This window comes from Myotis yumanensis, unplaced genomic scaffold (genome assembly GCF_028538775.1).
Source record: "Myotis yumanensis isolate MYYU_CA2020_CCGP unplaced genomic scaffold, mMyoYum1.0.hap1 SCAF_3, whole genome shotgun sequence".
Classification (NCBI taxonomy): domain Eukaryota; kingdom Metazoa; phylum Chordata; class Mammalia; order Chiroptera; family Vespertilionidae; genus Myotis; species Myotis yumanensis.
This window is the reverse complement of record NW_027223754.1, coordinates 153,911,360-153,926,803: the sequence shown is the minus strand read 5'-3', so window position 1 is coordinate 153,926,803 and position 15,444 is coordinate 153,911,360. Positions and strand designations below refer to the sequence as shown.

General features: G+C 35.0%; 1 protein-coding gene across 4 annotated transcripts in view; it reads left to right on the top strand.

Moving 5' to 3' along the window:
* USP15 (ubiquitin specific peptidase 15) overlaps window positions 1-15,444 on the top strand; it is a 120,666-nt gene that overhangs the window by 79,750 nt on the left and 25,472 nt on the right. The window contains exon 1 of one of the 4 annotated variants that reach the window (XM_070409824.1): window positions 14,347-14,477. The exons of the other annotated variants lie outside the window; for them this stretch is intronic. The gene's annotated coding sequence lies outside the window, so the exon portion shown is untranslated. Of the gene's footprint in view, window positions 1-14,346; window positions 14,478-15,444 lie in introns of those variants that run through there. 4 annotated transcript variants of the gene reach the window in all.

The window sequence follows — 15,444 nt, the reverse complement described above, 5'->3', positions numbered from 1 at the left end:
ATTAAACAATTACATTTTTATTTTTCTGGGAAAGGAAAAATAAAACTCGTCTGAGAAGGACAATAAGCATATTGTCCTTATTTTACTTAGGTAACAAAGTACAGTGCATTAGTTTTGAGCATTCAGAAATAGGGATTGGGCAGACAAGTTGCAATTTTGTTTGTATATATGTTGGACTACCCTACTGATCACTGAAAATTATCCTTAATACCATCTCTGAAAAATGTTTTATATAAACAGTCAAAGTTTGATATAGTTTGAGGTTTTTTAAAATATTCTAGTATAGAAAAACAATTTGGTGCTTTTTCATAAAGATTACGAAGATATTTTAACAGCATAGGCAATAAATATTTGGGTCTTTCAGAAGAAAGCAAGATTATTCATGCTGTCATTCATGGGAGGCTCTGTCTTGCGTTCCTTTTAAGGCAATATTATATTCTAGTTTCCTGTGCCTTTGATGTAGTCTATTTACTGTTTGTCTCCACATGGTTAAATGTAATTTCTCAAAAATGAATATTAAAATTATATCTTCTAATCAGCTATATTGAGCTGGGTTTGGCATTTGTTTAACTTTCTTGTATATGTTTTAAGGTGTCAGAAACTTTGTTTTACTAGTTTTTGCTACTGTTTAAAGCAATTTTATTACAAAAAAAATTTGGTAGATGTAATGCTGACACTCGTTCTTAATATGTTTCACCTTCACATATTCTATTTCAACTGAGATACAGTCATGAGGGTGAGGTTTGTTAGGGTGATAGTATGTTATTTTCTGGTAATCATAAAGTATGAAAAATTGTTGATGTAAATTTCAATAAAGTATTTTAAGCAGTAGATATATTTCATGTCTGTATCTTGGTTAGTTGGAAACTATATTTTCTCCAAAATAAAACTCTACAAGCAAATTGTAGAGTAGAAAATACGAGTTTATATTTTTGCTACTTTTGACTTTTAATCCAAATCCAGAATTAGAAAAACTGGTACTTCAATTTTATTTTCTTAAATCTTCTGTGATTTTCAATTGATTTAGATGTAAGCCCTCAACCTAAAGTCACACTAATAGGGAATACAAAATGGTAGCAGTAACCTTTTTTCTCTGTTTTATAAACACACATGTAAGTTCTTAGGTCCACAGATGGAAATGATAAAAGATAACTAATAGAGTAGTTTTTGTTTTTGTTTTTTCAAGTTTCCTTATAACTTCTGTGAAATAGAAAACAATTCATGAACATCAGAAAATATTATGAAATAACACTTATACTGATAATTTAAGTTTTAATATAGTTTCTTATATTCAGTAATCCTAAAAATATGAGTGGGCATTTTATAGTATGTGATCATGATTTATTCTTAACCCATCAGTAGTTCTGAAATAGTGAAATCTTTTTGATCGCCCATTATTAAAGATTAAACACCAGTCTGTGTGATTTAACATTATTGTTATTCAATTTAATTATATTGGTGTTTAATATTTTCTCTGATGTGATAGTATTTGTGAGCATTAAATTTTTCTGATGAGTATAGTACTGTCATATAGTTTCAATTTATTAAGTCATTTTTATTTAATGTGAGATACTTTTGGTCATAAATCCTGACCTTATGGAGATTATAAACTAGATATTGTGATTTTCAAACTCTTTTGCTTTTTAGCATGAAAAGATTGTAAATTATTACTGTGAAAATTTTAATTGTATTGTCAGTATTTAAACAAATGTAGTGAAATTGCTTTGACTCGGTGAAGTGTCCAGAGTGCCATCTGCTTTCTTTTACTTTACTTAATGGCCCCAGAAGCATTCTTATGGGATACCAAGAATAGTTTAAAAACCATATTGTGGCCGGAAAGAAAAGAAAAGAACACATCAAAAATTAATAATATAGGTTAGGAGCACACTATGAAGTTACACTGCCTGGAATAATCACATCTCTGCTACTTATTAGCTGTGTTATCCTATACAAATAATTTCCAATTCTCATTTTTTATCAGATGAGGAAAGTAATACCTATATCATAGGAGTTTTGTGGGGATAAGTGAGTTAATGAATATAAAGGTCTTAGGACAGTGACTGGCACGTCATAAAAGAATTAGGTACGTATTAGGTCGATATTATTTTGTCTGTTTTTAAATTCAAGGAGTCAAGCATAGTGACTTTGGAAAAACTCCAAATTCCATAGCCTGTATTTTTGTTCTTTCCTACAAGTCTTATTCCACTTTGGCTGGACTTAGTGAATGAAGAAAGAATTGAATGTACTTTTATTTTTCACTGTATTATTCAGTAATGGAATTTATCATCTCCCTTTTCTGAACTGTGTCAGTTTAGTTCTCCTTAAGCAAATTGATAACCAATGGGTATAATAACGTGGAACTAGGTATGAATATTCAGTCTACAGGGAACTAAAAATTCTTGAGTTCAGTTTATCCCTGAGTAGTTATGATCATAGGCATATACTACCATGTCCTGGTGGTACAACTAAGTTAACAAAATACTTTTCTAGTGCCTTAAATGTATATTACTCCATTGAGAGAATGTCTAGTTTTTTTATTGGAGGTTATTTTAATTAGCATTAGTTGAGTAGATTCAGGAGCACTCCAACCTTGTCTTTTTCATTGTCAAGGCCTAGGAGGCTCATGATTGGCTTCCTGGAAGAAGCAACTCTTCAGATGGATTTGAAGCAGGGGAGAGATATGGTCTTTTCCACTGGAAAGCAGCATGGCGTAAGATGGTTGTTTTCAAACTTTTTACTTGGAAGTAGTAGGGCTCTTTAAATAGACTCTGGGAAGTCATTGAAAATTTTTATAGTAATCAAGGACCTGTCCATTATTTCTGTCATACAATGTAAAATCAGTTGTGAATTCCAACCTTTTTAAGGTCACTTTTTTTCTGTGATCTCGGGTTGGGAAAAAAAGTTATTCAGTAAAGTCAAAAGAATGTTTAATAGAAAGTTTAGGATTTGGTGGTTTTTTTTTTTTAAGACTTAAAGAGAATGAACAGTACTATACAGAGATAACATTCTTTTAGGAAATTAGATTCTCATTATATTTTAAAAACAGGAAAATGATTACTGAAGCTATTACTTCTATGTTCCTGTACTTCATAGCTTTGAATATGATTCAAATAGTGTCACTAGAAAATATAATTGGTGTTATCAAATATAATGCTATTCTCTCACCTTAGACATTCTTTTCCCTTTTATTGAAACACAAATTCTTGGAGACCCAGTTTAACATGAAGCTTTCTAATTTTATTCAAATTAACCAAAGTTATAGTTAAATAAATGAGTGTGGTTTCCATCAAAAAAAGAAACACTTAAACCCCGAGACATAAGAATTTTTAAAAATACTTATGATGTTAAAGAAAATTACTTCTGATAAACTGAGAATGTGACTGACTAAAAATTCAGAGTTCTTCCTAGGGCAAATTTTTATCTAATTCAGGAAATTAAACTCAATTATTTGAGTTCCTTCCATATTATGTGCCAAAAATTTCATGGCATGCTATCATCAAAAATATGTTAAATCATCTATCAAATGACAACTCCGTCAGGTGTTCTATTTTGATAACAATAAAGAAATGGAAAATCCCTTACTTGTATTAGATCTATTCACTTTCTCAACACAGATACCAGTGTTTTTACTTTTCTCATTGTTAAAACTACGGTAAGGTAGAAGTATCTCTTTTAAAAGAGAAGGAGGAGTGGGAAAAGAGACCTTGAAATCTCAGACAAATTATTTGGGGGAAGAGTATATATAACATAGTTCTGTAAGAATTTAGTTTTTATGGCTGGGGGAGAAATAGTATCTCTAAAAGAATGCCTTGTACCTGTGTAATTTGGTTAATAATGATTTTTTCGTCATGAAAACATCTTTTCTTAACCTCAGATACAGGGTGGGACGATCTTATTTTTCTGCTCTTCACATTCTTCCAAATGAATATATACAAGTTTCTTTAGGATTAATACTTATATTTCTGATAACTTAAATAATTTGCTTAATGACTTAGATATTTTGTTTGTCCCTAGTTCTGTAATAGGAAATGACATGAATATAGGGAAATAGAGAGGTTATTTGAAGGAGTTGTAAATAAGTACATCTGGTTCTAATAAAGAATGGTTTTACATTACTCTGGCTATAAAAGATCAACACCAATTTAATATAAATATGTTCATTAGGATTACTTACAGAGATCACATCTTAATTAATATGATTAGACTGAAGTATCTTGTGTTGATTTTAATAACTGTTGAAAGGATTTTTATTTGTAATTGAAAGGAAAATCTGTAATTTATAATGGTAACTACAAATATACCCCCCTCCAGAAAACCAAAGTGAAAGAAAAAATGATTCTAGATTTACTTTTATTACCTAAAATTCAGTTTATTTTCTTTATGTTGAAATCTTTCTAACACATATTTTTCTCCTTTATTAAAATGTATACTTACATCATTAACATTTTATGGTTGAACATTTCTAAAGTGTGTCAGGTTTATTCTCTAAATTATAAATTGGTATTATTAAATAGTGTCACTAGAAAATATAATATATTATACTAATAGAGCCTTTAAAAGTAGAAAGCCAGGTTAAATCCCTATTAAGTACTTGTTTTGTTGTATTTCATGTATACATTTAAATTCCAATCTGTTGAAGCCAAGCTGTATATATTACCAAAAGGCCCTCACTTAGTGGATTTTTTTAAATCTTCAGATTATCTTCTTTCTATTTTAGTTTGTGAGTAGAAATACTTATGGTGATGCTCATTATCCATGACTAACTTTATTAGTATTGTTACTTTGCCAATATGGATGCTTAGTTCAATATTATTAAGTTAGTAATTCTCATAAACTCATTAATATATTAACAGCCCAGTAACAAACCCACAGCCTCTGATAATAATAGTACCCTTCTTTGCATAGTGTGGGTTGTTTTTCATCATTGTCTCTCTCTTAATTTCTCTTCACAGAGGTGTTTGAATAAGGTGTCCTTATTTTACTGGTAATGAAATTGAGGCAAGAGAAGTTTAAGTAAAATGTTACCTACTTAAACAAGTTAATAAATAAATTAAAACTGGGTTGTTATTCAGAATATTCTGAGGTCATCTATCTTCAAAATTATACTAAACAACTTAGAAGAAATCCCTTTAAAATGTTTTCTTTTGGTCAAATGTACAGGTGGTCATAATAATCTGGCCACTTATGTTCAAATATATCCCACATTCAAAGGCTGTTAAATCGAGTTGTTTACCCATATCTTCAGAAAAAAGAATCACTTATACTGTCATGGTAAATAACTTGTTTCCCTATTTATAATGGTCTGGCCCTCTAGCAACTTCAGTGCGAAATTATAGCTAATTTGCCTACAAACGTCAGGTGGTCATAATAATATGGCCACTCAGTGTATATATGCCATCACTAAGAAGAGAAATACCTAAAATATTTTAAGCCATGACAATATCAATACCACAAACATATAACCTCCTAAAGTAAATACATCAAAGATGATGTCTATTTGAATTTGAAGGATTTACTGAAAAATCACTCTTTTATAATCACCTCGCATATAATTAAAAATATGTCTATGGCCTTCATTTAGAGAGATTTTGCTATGAATATAAACTGAATTATTGACACATACACACTAATATACATACACACATGTATATTCATTATGTATACCAGTATATGCATGAATATATATGTGTGTTTGTGATTTTGTATATAATTGAGGTATTAGAAGTAATTCTTCAGTAATTGCCCAGGACTTTTCTGAGCATTATAAACTTTCAGTAAGGCTTTTAGTAACTATTTTTAAAAGAAACTAAAAATAAATTTTTGACAAAAATATTAATAATTATTTATAAGAAAATTATTGATAGTAAGATAGGTATACTTTAAGATTCCTCTTATACTCATTAACTACCATACCAAAAGTACCTCTGTCATCTTCCTAAGACTTGTTTCATTAATCATCTCTTCTTTTTCTATACCTTTAGCCTCACCTGATCACTGTCTTTCTTTCAGCATACATACATGGTTAAGTCTGTTATATTTTTCTATTTTTTTAATATGTTTTTATTGGTTGTTATAGAGATAGAAAGGGAGAGGGATAGAGAGATAGAAACATCGATGAGAGAGAAATATCATTGATTGACTGCCTTCTGCATGTCCCCTACCGGGGATTGAACCCATAACCCAGGCATTTGCTCTGAGTGGCAATACAACTAGTGACGTCTTGGTTCATGGGTCAACATTAACCACTGAGCCACACCAGCTGGGCGGTTAAGTCTTTTTTAAACTGGATAGGAGGGGTGGAGTGAAGAGGAGCCTTGACCTTGAAAAGGGTGGTCTTTCTCATCTCTCATTCAGTAGTTCTTATCTCTGCAGCATAGTTGTGGATGGGTGGGAAGAGATTAACCACAGAACTTACATGCATATATACTACATAACCCATAGACACATACTGTACTAGGTGTACCAGTTAATAATGCGGATTTTTTTCAATAGATGGAGTTACACATATGTTGATATATATGCGATTTGATATGTATTCTATTTTGTTGTATTGACAACAAGCTTCAAATTTTCATATGTCAAATTTTCTGAAGGTGTTAACATCATAGATATTTTTACACTTAAAAATGTCAAATTTCGTGCCCAAAAAAAGCATTTGCAGGAAGTTTTAATTCATTATTTTGAAGTGCTGCTGAATACTTCGGGAAGTTTATGGTGAACATGCTCCATCTCAAGATACTTGTGAACGCTGGTTTAAACACTTTAAAAGTGATGATTTCAATGTGAAAGACAAAGAACATCCAGGTCAACCAAAAAAGTTTGAAGACCAACAATTACAAGCATTACTGGATGAAGATGCGTGTCAATCTCAAAAACAACTTGCAGAAAGATTAAACATTGCTCAGCAAACAATTTCCAATCATTTACAAGCAATGGGAAAGATTTTAAAGGAAGGAAAATGGGTGCCACATCAACTGAACGAAAGACAAATGGAAAACGGAAAAGTCATCAGTAAAGTGTTGCTTCAACGGCACGAAAGAAAGTCTTTTTTGCATCGAATTGTGACTGGTGATGAAAAGTGGATTTATTTTGAGAATCCCAAACACATAAAATCATGGATTGATCCAGGTCAACCATCAACATTGACTGCAAGGCCAAATCGCTTCGGAAAGAAGACAGTGCTCTGCATTTGGTGGGATCAGGAAGGTGTAGTGTATTATGAGCTTCTAAAACCAGGTGAAACCATTAATACTGATCACTACCAACAACAAATAATCAATTTGAACCACACTTTGATCGTGAAACAACCAGAATGTGCCAGAAGACACGGCAAAGTAATTTTGCTTCATGTAGTACACCATCACACACTTCAAAACCAGTTAAAGACACATTAAAAGATCTTGCCTGGGAACTATTAACCCACCCACTATATTCACCAGACCTTGCTCCTTCAGATTACCACTTTTTCTGATTGATGGCACACACACTTTCTGAGCAGCACTTCAAAACATACGAAGAAGTGGAAAATTGGGTCTCTGAATGGTTTGCCTCAAAACAAGAAAAGTTCTATTGGGACGGTATCCACTAATTATCTGAAAGATGGGGGAAATGTGTAGCTAGTGATGGACATTACTTTGAATAAAGCACTTTTGAGTTTCTCTTGAAATTATCATGTTTTCTTTGATTACAAAATCCACATTATTAACCAATATACCTAGTAGTGTGTTGAAGGCCCGGGGGGGGGGGGGGGGCAGTGTGAGCAAGAATGGGTCAATGGGGGGGGAGAGGGAGAGAATATTCTATATAATAAAAGGGTAATATGCAAATTGACCCTAAAGGCAGAACGAATGGGAACGACAGGTGGCTATGACATGCACTAACCATCAGGGGGAAGATGCTCAATGCAGGAGCTGCCCCCTGGTGGTCAGTGTGCTCCCACAGGGGATCTCTACTCAGTCACAAGCCATGCTGACAGGCTGATGGCTGTAAGCACAGCAACAGTGGCGGGAGCCTCTCCGGCCTCCTTGGCAGCACTAAGGATGTTCGACTGCAGCTCCCAGGCTGCCAAAGGTATGTCTGACTGCCAGCTTAGGCCCGATCCCCCCCAGGGAGGGGGCCTAAGCCCGGCAGGTGGACATCCCCCGAGGGGTCCTGGACTACAAGAGGGCGCAGGCCAGGCTGAGGGATCCCCCACACACACAGTGCACCAATTTTTATGCACCGGGCCTCTAGTCTATAATACTTTAAACAGTAAAGATAATTTTCTTTAAAAAGCTTGACTTTTTGGAGACTGACAGCTTGGATTCAAATTCTAGTTCTGCCTCTTATAAATTATGTGACCTTGGATAAGAATAAGAAGCTTCTTGCTGGGTCAGTGGGGCTCAGTGGTTGAATGTCTACCTATGATCCTGGAGGTCACGGTTTGATTCTGGTCAGGGCCCATGCTTTGGTTGTGGGCTTGATCCCCAGGTGGGGGTGTGCAGGAGGCAGCCGATCAATGATTCTCTCTCATCATTGATGTTTCTGTCTCTCTCTCCATCTTCCTTCCTCTCTGATATCAGTAATAAAAATACTTTTAAAACATTTTTTTAAAGAGCTTTTTAATTTTTTCATCTGTTAAATGAAGATAAAGTTCTTACAAAGTGTTTGGCACATAATAAGCAGCATTTAAGTATCAACTGCTGTTATGTTATTATTTTCACTATCATACCATGCCATAGAAATTGCTTTTTATAAGGTTACTCTTGACCTCCTATTTGCTGCATTCTTTATCTTTGAGAAGTTAACATCTCCTTATAAGTGACAAATCTCAAATCTGTCTCAACCATAATTTTCTCTCTTGACTGTCCCTCCAAAATATAACTACTAGGGGCCCGGTGCATGAATTCGTGCAGTGGTGGCGTCCCTTGGCCTGGCCGGTGATGGGGGCCAATTGGGGTCGTCTTGCCCAGTCCCAATCAGGGTCGATCAGGGCCAGCCAGCCAGGGGGAGGGACTGCGGGAGGTTGGCCAGCTGCAGGAGGTTGGCTGTGGGAGTGCACTGACCACCAGGGGGCAGCTCCTGCGTTGAGCGTCTGTCCCCTGGTGGTCAGAGCGCATCATAGCTACCAGCCGGTTGTCTGGTCATCTGGTCGTAATGGTCACTTAGGCTTTTATATCTATAGATTAGATAGACATTGTGCCTAGCTTATATATTGTAGATAACTCATACTCAACAAGACTAAAAGTATATTCCCAGATTCCTCATCCTTTTCTTACATTCTCTTGTAAGTAAACCATCCATCTAGTAACTCAAGTAAAAAAACTGAGACTTATTAGCCCAAGTCCTGATCATTCTACTGCCTCTTAAATATCACTCTCCTGTCAGTACACTGTCTCAGTACTTGAACATCTTTTATGTGAACTATTAACACATTGTGGACCAGTAGTTTTATTGCTAGCTTTACCCAGTGGCCAGATAAGTCTCTATTGAATGAGTACAAAAAACATTTTACATAAATGTTAAAGGCACGCTTTAAAATTCAATACCCATTGCATTTTGAAATTATTTATTACATATTCTTACAAGCTAATATCTTTTTAAAGTATGATACTTTGTAAAACACTGTAATATGAAGCGAGAATTCTCGTGATCTGTCCACAATGTGTTAAAATACTGCTATATCTAGAACTCACCTCTTTGTTCCATGGTTTATCCTCTTCCAGTCCATTTAGTAGACTGCTTTGAGTCATTGTTTTAAAATGCAAATATGATTATGTTACCTCCTTGCTTAAAACCCATTTCCCATCATCTAAAGGATAAAATCCAAACTCAACCTTACCTACCTCTTTAGCCAAAACTGAAGGTCCTTGAAATTTCTTACTTTTCAAACCTCTTTGTGTACACTGTCACCTTTTCACTAGTTGTCTTTCCTACATCTCCTGATCCCTCTTGTTTTATGCTGGCAAATACTTATTATATAGTGAGAATCATGAAAATAGAGATATCTTTGGTTTTCTTTTATATCCCCAATGCTTGGCACACTCTCAGTAAGTACATTAGAACAGTGTTTCTCACAATGTGTCAATGAATGAGACAGTACTGGTCGGCAATAAAATAAGTATAGAAATTAAGAGTAAGTGGTCCAAAACTTTTACAGGAAAAGTTTACATTTACTAAATCTAATAAAAATGGGGCGATGGTTTTTATTTCATTTTCCTAGTGATTCATCTGTCTATGACGATTTGGGAAATATTTTTTAAAGTACTTCTTCACATAAATGGTTTGAGAACATACTACATTAGAAAACTTACCATGGGAGGAGACTTGATTTGGGATGGTAAACACACAATACAATTTACAGATGATGTATTTTAGAATTGTACACCTAAAACCTATATAATTTGATTAACCAGTGTCACTCTAATAAATTCAATTAAAAAAAGGAAAACCTACCAGACATGTTAGAACTTGACCTATACCAGATTAATGATATTTCTGGAGCTTTCTAAACTCCAAAGAAGCATAATAGTTTTAAAAAGAATTATATATATAGTAGAGGCCTGGTGCATGAATTTATGCACCAGTGGGGTCCCTTGGCCCGGCCTGTGTGATCGGGCCAAAACCAGCTCTCCGACATCCCCTGAGGGGTCCCAGATTGCAAGAGGGCGCAGACCAGGCCGAGGGAACCCACCTGTGCACGATCGTGGCTGGGGAGGGATGCGAGAGGGCTCCAGGGCATGTCCGGCCTGTCTCATTCAGTCCCGATTGGCCGGACCCCAGCAGCAAGCTAACCTACTGGTCGGAGCATCTACCCCCTGGTGGTCAGTGCTCATCATAGCGAGCAGTTGAGCGGCCTTATATCATTAGCATATCACACTTTGATTGGTTGAATGGCCAACCGGAAAACCAGACAGTTAGCATATTAGGCTCTTATTATATAGGATTTATTCCTTGCAACCGAACGGTCAGAGACCTAACAATATATATAAAGTCCAAAAAATACTACAGTTTATGTCCCTCCAATGTAACTGATCTGTAGCACTTAGATTAGGCTGCCATGTTAATCACAGCTTGGCAGAGCATACCCCCACCACCATGCAGATAGTTCCTTGAATGACTTCTGTGAATGATAAGAAAAAAATCTTTTTAAGAACATTATTTCTATACTTCTGGAGACTCTTAAAATAATCTGTTCTTAATAAATACTTGTTGAATGATTATTTAGATAAATTTAAAATTTTTATTATGAAGACTAGAGGCCCGATGCAGAAATTCGTGCACTGGGGGGATATCCCTCAGCCTGGCCTGCACCCTCTCACAATCTGGGACCCCTCAAGGGATGTCCGACTGCTGGGATCAGGCCTAAACCAGCAGTCTGACATCCCCCAAGGGATGTAGCAGTGCGGCAAGTGGCCAGGATGGAGCCAGAACCAGGGCCGGGTGCCATGCCACTCGCCAGCCCTGAACCCAGCTTCTGGCTGAGCAGCACTCCCCCTGTGGGAGGGCACTGACCACCAGGGGACAACTCCTGTGTTGAGCGTCTACCCCCTGGCGGTCAGTGCACATCACAATTGTAATGGTCGCTTAGGCTTTTATATATAGAGATAGAGATAATCAGAAACTGTCATGGTTCATACTATCACATACAGTCTTTAAATTTCTGTTTCAACTCACCGTAAGTATTTAATGGATATGGGCCTAGGATAATGAAATGATACAGAGTAGTATGTGACTTGGTAGTTAAACCAGTTAATTTTTAAATAATTTTTTTCTGTTGTTTTTTTCTGTGTGCCTTTGCAGAAGAACTAAAAGATCAACAAACCACACAGTTCTTAATACTTATTTACTAAAAATTGTTTCTTTACTGAATATTAAGTGCAAGGGATTGATCACATACAAAATTATAAGGAATTATTGTTTTTCTTAAGTTCACCTTTAACTATCTTGCTTGGCTAAAATGTTGGCATTTATTTCACTATGTGAACCAATTTTGAATTATTTTTTTAAAATATATTTTATTGATTTTTTACAGAGAGGAAGGGAGAGGGATAGAGAGTCAGAAACATCGATGAGAGAGAAACATCGATCAGCTGCCTCCTGCACACCCCCCACTGGGGATGTGCCCTCAATCAAGGTACATGCCCTTGACCGGAATCGAACCCGGGACCCTTCAGTCCGCAGGCTGGCGCTCTATCCATTGAGCCAAACCAGTTAGGGCCAGTTTTGAATTATTAATGGGGTAGTAGATAAGACACTAAACATTAAAATTCAATTCATAAGCTTTAGTTTTTAAAAATAAATATAACTGCCCTAACCAGTTTGGCTCAGTGGATAGAATGTCGGCCTGCAGACTAAGGTCAAGGGCATGTACCTTGGTTGCAGGCACATCCCCGGTAGGGGGTGTGCAGGAGGCAGCTGATCGATGTTTCTCATTGATGTTTCTCTCTATCCCTCTCCCTTCCTCTCTGTAAAAAAAAATCAATAAAATATATATTTTTTAAAAAATAAAAATAAATATAACTTATACTGTTTATTAATGTTATTAGAACCATTTGGTTTTAGCATGCTTCCCATAAAGTGAATATCCTATATAATAAAAGGCTAGTATGCAAATCGACCAAACAGCAGAACGACTGGTCGCTATGATACACACTGACCACCAGGGGGCAGATGCTCAACACAGGAGCTGCCCCCTGGTGGTCAGTGCACTCCCAAAGGGGGAGTGCCACACAGCCAGAAGCCCTGAGCCAGGTTTACAGCTGGGGAGCACAACGTTGGTGGTGGGAGCCTCTCCTGCCTCCATGGCTCCCAGACTGCAAGAGGACACAGGCCAGGCTGAGGGACCCCCCCGCCCCCCAAATGCACAAATTTCATGTACCAGGCCTCTAGTGTAAACACAAAATCCCTCACTAAATACCCTGTTACTTTAAAAAATTAGATATTTGCTATTATAGTCTAGTGGTTTTAAAACCTCATTTAAATACACATACCAGAAACGTTATAGAATTTTTCTTTGTGTAATCATTGTCAATATCCTAGAAGCTTTCAAATTTATATTGCAAGTGGTTCTATCCAATTTCTACGTTTAGCTTTTAAGATAAAAATCAATGGTGTTTACATAATTATGGCTTTTTTAGCACCAATAGCTCTAGTTACAGATTTACTCGTGGCAAGTAACAGTCTTTTTGACAATCTTAGAATTCTTTTTACTCAATTCTGTAGATGAGGAGGGGAGGGAATCATTAACATTTCTTTGCTAGCCAACAAAATGTTTTCCATTAGTCCTCATACTTATTGGGAAATTTTTTGAATTCGGGTTGTGTGTAAAGAAGAAATTCCATAGATTTTGAAGGAAAGGGTGACAGCACGGACTTTAAGTAAAGTTTAATTTTATTCATACTTTAAAAATATTGACCATATTAATAATAATATTATTAATATATAACATAATAATGATATATGTTAAAATACTAGAACATTACTGTCCAGTTCAAAAATGCTGCCGTAAAATTTCAATATTTTAAGTAGAGTGTATGCTAGTTCTCTTAACTGACTAGTTGGAAATGGCGGGAAACCTAGTTCAATAAGTTTCTTAAACTGAAAAAGCATAAAAGGAAAGTTACATCCCCTTATATCTCATTTACTTAAATGTGTTTTTTAAAGAAAGCTTGAAGAGAGAATGGCAATACAAAATGGAAAAGCTATTGAATTGTATTTGCTTTCCCCAAATGGGTGGCAAAGCTTCAGAATTGATCTCTCAAATGTAATGAGATTTGCCTTTCCAAGGGAAGAAAGTCACAAAAGATAAAATATCAGGTGTCTTAAAAATACCTCATTTTTAAAACCTTGATGAAGGGGCAGGCTTATATTTGTAGTTCTTCATCGTAAAAGTATTTATTACAGTTTCCTGTCTCATCTATTTAATTACTGAACTATAGTCAATATTCCAGTATTAACAGAATGCTTCAGGATTATTACAGTACCTTTTTAGAATGTTTTCACTATTGTCATGATTAATTGGAAAACAGTAACATGGCAAATAAGAAAATTCTTTATCCATCTAATCTTAAAATAAAAAAAAATTGGGGAGAGTTATTCTAAGGTTATTTTAACCATGGATTACTTCATATTTTTTAAATCATAATAAAATGGTTTTCTCGTTTTAGGTTGAGGTTTTTTTTGTGTGGGTTTTTTTTTTTTTTTTTTTTAGTATTTATTGGTTTGAAGGTGTAGCTACTTTTTATTAAAGGACTGTGAGGGGCTTTACATTTCGATCAGTTACAGAATGAGTTATACAACTCAGAGGCTTTAGGTAATCAAAAATTAAGTTTGTTTTCTTTCCTGTTCTAGTTACCGGTTTACTAAAATAGTGAGCATACATGATCACTTGAAAATTGGGCTTCTGGAGCACCTGAACAGAAAGGGAGTGGTTCATAATCAGCATTACAAAAGACAACTTTCTCTTTTTGAAGGGGATTACTTTGGCTATTTTCCAGGTACTGGGGAAATTCCAGATTCATTACAAATTATTGGGATTGCTACTAATTATTCATTTCCTAAAACATGTTGATTACCGACTTGAGATTTGGTAATATAGTAGAACTTTATTTCACTTCATCAATTTTTTTAAACTGTAGAACTTTATAGTGAAATACAAATTTAGACTCCTATGAGTCATTTTTCAGAGCTCTAGAAACATCAACCTTATTAATGAGAACATATTTAATAGGAGAACTTTTTGAAAATAATGTAAGCAATAGAATTTGTGCATGTGTATATAAGGAAAAGTTATTTGCAAAGCATTGTAGTCTTTCCAAATAATAAAAAAATAAAGTTGTATTTTATATAGTTTTCCATTTTTAAGAATTTGGGTTAAGGATGAAAATTTATGAGAGTTTCTCATAGAGAATTAAAACTTTATGCATTCTTTTTTAAGATAGTTTTTCATTGTGGCAATGGTTAAGGTCTATATACATTAAACCATATAGCAGCATGTCTATGTGATGAGACATTTGATTATTTAGAAGAATTCTCTAGAGTTTTTATGTCTTGTTACAGGTTGAAGATTTGGGGGAAAGAGCCTTCATAAAAATATATTTCTAACTATTTTTCCTTCATTTATCTTTTACTTATATGTATTTAGCTTGATAGTTATTGGGGGCATTCACAATAGTTACTTTCTTTATTAGGCAAGCCTCTTTAGGCATTACAGGATTTGGACTTTATTTTTGAGTTGTAGGACTTTTGGACAGGTTATATTATATAACAGGGTGCAATTCAGATTTCTTTAGTTAAGTGTTTTCCTTCTCTCAATCTCTGTAGGGACTGCTTCTAATCTTTCTACCATACAGGTTTTCATTCATTCAATACACTTTATTGAGGTATATGCCAGGCATTGTGCTAGACCCTCAGGTACAAAGGAGAATAAGACATGGACTCTGCTCTCAAGTTTAATATAAGTGA